Below are 6,000 nucleotides of genomic sequence, written 5' to 3' on the forward strand. Positions count from 1 at the left end.
TTCAAGTCTTTGAAAAAATTTGAAGAAATCAGAACATGGAAAGATCTCTAATGCTCATGGATCAGTAAGATTAACATTGGAGAAATTGCCATCTTACCAGAAGAAATCTACAGATTCAATACAGTTTAGCTAAATTTCAATACATTTTTATAGCACATGGAAGGACAATTCTCAAATTCCTATAGAAAATAACAAAACAACTCAAGAAATCTAAGTCAATTATGAACAAAAAAAACTGATGAAGGAATTACTATCAATGATTGATTTATAGCAATAAGAACTGCATGTTATTAGCATAAAAACAGACATATTGATCAGTTCAATATCCACATATAAATTTATAGTCATCTGTCCACTTGATTTTTGATAAAGAAGCCAGAAATTCACATTGGAAAATAGACAACTTCTTCAACAAATAGTGCTTATCAAACTGTACGGCTGCATTTAGAAGAATGTAAATATGTCCATACTTTTCACCTTGCACAAAACTCAAGTCCAAGTGCACAGGGAGATGACTCTCTAAATAAGACACCAGTAGTGTGTGTCTTTAGATCAATAGGGAATATATTGTGCCTCATAAAACTGAAAATCTTCTGTAAGGCAATTCGACAAAGCAGCACCTTACAAAATGAAAGAAATAATTTTACTAACACTACAGTTAATAAAAGATATCAAAAAATAAATAATCAATTGACAAATGAGTAAAATCATCTACTGATTATTCTCAACAGAGAAATCTCAAATAACAGAAACACTTAATGAAATGTTCAATGTTCTTAGTTCAATGTTCAGGCAATGCAAATCAAAACTACTCTGAAATTCTATCTTATACCTATCAGAATAGCTAAGATCAATAACATAGTGACAATTCATGCTGGTGAGGATATTAACCAAAAGGAATACTCCTCAGTTGCTGATAGGAATAAAAACTTGTATAGTCACTGAAGAAACTAATATGGAGGGATCAGTCTATCTCAAGACTAATCTATACCACTCTTCGGCATATATCAAAAGAAAACTCCATTTTATCACATGGAGACACTCTTGGCCATGCAACTGAGATTCACTGCAGCTTTATTCACACTAGCCAGAAACTGGGAAAAAAATCTCAGTGTCCCTCTAAAGAAGAATAGACAAGTATATCATAGTATACTTACACAGCAGAATAATACTCAGTTGTTCAAAATGACATAATTAAATTTCTAGACAAATGAATGAAAGTAGAAAAAGTCATATGAATGATATATTGCAGACCCAGAAAGATACCTATAGTAAGTCTTTACTTATTAGAGGATATTAGATGGTAACCAAGGTACAAGTTTTAGATTCAAAGTAGTTAAGTAAAAGCTGGTATTTTGGGACAAAGGGATCTCCCTGTGAAGGGGAAATAGAATAGATTTTACAGGCAGATTCTGGGTCAGTGAGTATTGGGGCAGGAAATCAGGTCAGGAGGGAGATTGAGTATAGCAAGAGCGCATAGTGAGAGATATCTAGAATGGAGGAATATTTTAGAAGTAGTATGGAATCTAGGTGCAATGGAAAATTCATGGAATCTGTGAAGGCAATCTGAATGAGGACTCCTAGTATTGGGGGATATGGCATCTCAACTGGCCTTCTGTTGTAGCCACTGAAACTTGAAGTGATGAGACTGTTAAATTCAGTTGAGTTGGTGGCCAAGGGGGTTCTCATGAAGTTCTCCAAAGAAACAAGGATAGTGAGAAGACAAAAATATTGTTTTCTTCAATCTTATCTCAGGGTCCCATTGCTGAGGACAATACCTACAGAACTCATTGAACTTAGAAAAGTGGAGCTGGTGCCTACATGGAGCCTTCTGCTCTATGTTCTAGTTTCTTCAGTGTGGGAACATTCTCTGGAGGCTACTGAAATGGAGAAACATGGATAACAACATAATCACAAAACTTTTGATCTACAGCCTGTTCTGCATGTATAATATGCTAGGGTAGTAGTTGCACATAATTTTTTGATGTAGCAATGAAACATTTTATTTGACCTAAGGCCCACTCCCTGAGAAGGAACTCACACGTGATATCGCTTTGAGACCCAAGAACAAGAGTCTGGATAGTCCAAAGACCTAGGGGAAAACCAAACACTATTATTTTTAACAAAAATCAATAAAATGATTCATAATTATATTCTGCTATACTCATAAATAAATATCATCATCAGAAAAGCTTTTTCTGACCACAAATAGAAACAAATGCAGAGACCCACAGCTAAAGTTTATGAGCAGAGTATCTAAAAGGGATCCCTCCTTTTGCTGATCAGGGAATCCTGTGGAAAAGAGGGAGAAAGAATGTAAGACCAAGAGGGGATGGAAGAAGCTAGAACAGGGGCCTCTGTGTCAAACAATCAAGGCACATTTGAGTTCACAGAGACTAAAGTAGGAAGTACAAAGCCTACAGGGATCTACATCAGGTCCTCTGTGTATAAATTAGAGCTATTAGCTTAGTATTTTCACAGGACTCCTGACTGTTAAAACAAGTGGATCTGGCTCGTGTGCCTATACTTGGAAGTCTCCCTCCTGTTGGGTTGCTGCATCCAACTTCAATAAAGTAGTCTTAGCTTCATTATTTAATTACATTTTACTTTGTCATGCATGGTTGTTAACTCTTAGAAACTTCTTCTTTTCTAATATGAGACAGAAAGGGAGTGGATCTGGAGAAGAGAGTTCTAGGGAGGTACTTCAAGGAAAGGAAGGAGAGGAAATTATAATCAAGACATATTGTATGATATATTGCATTTGTTTTTAATAAAACCTAAAAATAAATTAAAGAAAAACAATGACAAGAGAAAAACACTTGGGCTTGTGGTCATCAAGAAAAATATTGGTGGGAAATTCAGTTGAAAGTTAAAGTAAATAAATCCAATCTAAAACTTTGATTTGCATAATAATATAGCATCATACCAAATTCACCTACTTTCATTTCTAGTCAATGATTAAACAAAATAACCTTATTTTTATGGAATCAATTAATGAAGTGTTCAGAATAAAGGAGAAATGGTGGATAAAATGCATCTTTTTCTTTAATCTATTTTTTTGTATATTTTTGTGTGTTTATGTAAGGTAAAAATAAGCAAATTGAAAATATGTTATTTACATAGATAAAATGAATTTTGAAAAAATTCCAGCTTCCTTCAGGGGTCAGCATAAAGCTTTGAGTCTGTTTGCTGAGTGTGCAATTTTATACACGGAGGCTTCATGAAAAGGAATTATTGGTTCAGACACTGACCAGCATTGAGCAATCATGATGAGGAAAGTCAGTCATCAGAGCTAATGTCTTAAGTTCTGAAAGTCTACTGTCTATGTACAAATTGATTCTGTAACACTGTTCGTTCCTCAGCTTACCTATCTAAGAATGGGCCTTTCAAAATGATAAAAGAGCATACTCTCAGAGCAGTGAACAGCCAATCATGGGATCATCATCAGTGACAGGATACAGAACAGACATAAAGATTGCAGGTAAGGACTAATTTTTTAAAGTATAATTTAATATACATGACCTTTAAAACCTGATTTGCTCGGCCTTTCCTTGTCATTGAAGCCTGTGGATGCCTGGGCCTATGAATCATAATAGCATGCTGCGAAATAATAAAAAAGAAGGATACTGTGAACACCGACCAGAAGGGGAAGAGAAATTTAACTTCTGGCAGAGATGGGGCTGAGCAGAGCAGTGACCTGTCATAGGATTGTCAAGACAGCAGCCAAGCATTGTATTGGGGATTTATGGTCTTGAACAAGCTGAGTCAGAACATTCTGGAGATTCCCATACCATGGCCTGTACACAATTGGAGATTTCCTATGTCACTGACCTTTTCAGACTTTGAGTACAATTGTGGAGAAAGGGCTGATCAACTGCCTTGGAGATGAGGTCCAAGGAACCTTTCGACATAGAAGCTGGCAACGGGGGATGGGATAGGAAGGTTCTGGAGGGGAAACTGGGAAAGGAGATAACATTTGAAATATAAATACATAAAACATTCAACAAAAAAGATTACAAACACACACACACACAACAAACAAGCAAACAAAAACATAACCAAATACCCTCTGATATCATGAAAGTATACACAATACTTAGTGATGACCACTGCTGTTCTTTCCTGTTTTGTTAATGCAAAGACATTATCATTAACCTCTGAACATATGGAAAACCCATTAAAAGACTATCTTTAGGGGCTGGAGAGACGGCTCAGCGGTTAAGAGCACTGATTGCTCTTCCAGAGGTCCTGAGTTCAAATCCCAGCAACCATATGGTGGCTCACAACCATCCATAATGAGATTGGATGCCCTCTTCTGGTGTGTCTGAAGACAGCTACAGTATATTCATAAATAAAATAAATAAATAAATCTTAAACAAAAAGACTATCTTTAACTAAACAATGGATTAGTCTTAAAATCAGACTGATGGTAACCCTTGTGGATTTACTAATTATTTCCCTTCTGTAGATATTAGCAATGTCTTTTATTTTATTTTATTTTTTTATTTTTTCTCAAATCGTAATTAATTCACACAGGGGTTATAAACACAGAAAGGCAGGATGTGGGGAGGGGAATGACACTGGAGTGTGGGTGTCCAGGGAGAATACAGATATCTTCAGAACCGGGTATTGGCTAGGTGAAGGTTCAGGGGACAATTCACTATGACTCTTCCTATGACTCGCTTGTCCTTAAGTTACTATTGTCTGCCAAGGCTACCTATTTACAAGGTCTATGACTACTCAGGCTTATAAATTTCCACAAAAGCTGCCTGTTGACATTAGCTTATAGCCATCTGTTTCAATGTTTTTCCACTGAGACCCAAGACTTGGTGTTAGTATGCATGTATGACAGGCCTATTGCTGATTTTAGGCCTATGGATGATTTTAGGCCTACAGTGTGTAAGCAGGGATGCCCTTGAATCTCCTCCATTCTCTAAGTATAGAAGGGCTGTGGCAATTCTAAACTTGCGAAGGCGGGGATAGAGGCCTGACCTCCAATATTTGAAGGGGACCTTGTAATGGCTCCAGTCCCCCTGGCGTTGTCCAGTGAGGCATGAGGGCCATACCCATCCCGATGTCTTTTTCCTGGAGAGGGGATACTTTTTGACATCAACCTCTATGCAGTCAGGCTTGTCCCTCAGGGAACCCAGATAGATATTTTTATCTTTTATTTATATTCCCTTGTAGTGCTTAGCCTCACAGCCTAAGCAAGAATTCAGATCACCTGTCAGAGGGGGCTCTGGGTGGCCCCTCTCTGCTTGGTCTAGGGGCAGAAGTCCCTCCTTTTAGGTTGGATGGAGATGAGTTTTGGAAACATCCTGTATAAAGTAACAACCTCATCTTGAGTCTTGTGGTCCTCCATAGCTAACTTATGATAATGTATCTGAGTAAGTTTCGCTACCAAATTATTTATCTGTTGTATCACAGGGTTAGTCCGCCTATTTGAGGGCCAGAGACCAGCAGAAAAAAGCAAAAAGAACACAAATAATGGTCCCAAGATGGAAGGAAATAGGGTTGACAACCTTGGAGAGGCTGCAAACCAATTCTTGTACCAGCATTCATCTGTCTCTTTCTCTCTCTGATTTTTCTTAGGGCCTTCACTACCTATTTCATGCTCTCTTTAACCCTCCTTGTCTTGTCTATGCAAAGGCAACCTTCTTCTTTGAGGGTTGTACACACTCAAGAGCTGTATACAGTCTTTTCTATTGTACTAGAGTAAATCAAGACCAATAAAGATCTTTGCGATTTTAGGAGGTCTCTTCAGACGGTGAAACGAGGGATTTTTCAGATTAGTGATGTCAATCTCTAGCTGTTTGATGTTCTTCTCAGTGGCCCTTCAAAGGTCTGAATAGTATAAGTTCAGAGGCCAGCATCTTAATTAGAACTTTTAACAGCAGACATCACGTGTGATTCATTTTTACCTGGAAAGGAAAAAGAAGGGGATTCTCAGGGAGATTTCTCTTCCCTGGATGTAAATTGTTATTCATCGTATTTATGGTT

The sequence above is a fragment of the Grammomys surdaster genome, unplaced genomic scaffold, assembly GCF_004785775.1.
Source record: "Grammomys surdaster isolate TR1022 unplaced genomic scaffold, NIH_TR_1.0 206, whole genome shotgun sequence".
NCBI lineage: Eukaryota > Metazoa > Chordata > Mammalia > Rodentia > Muridae > Grammomys > Grammomys surdaster.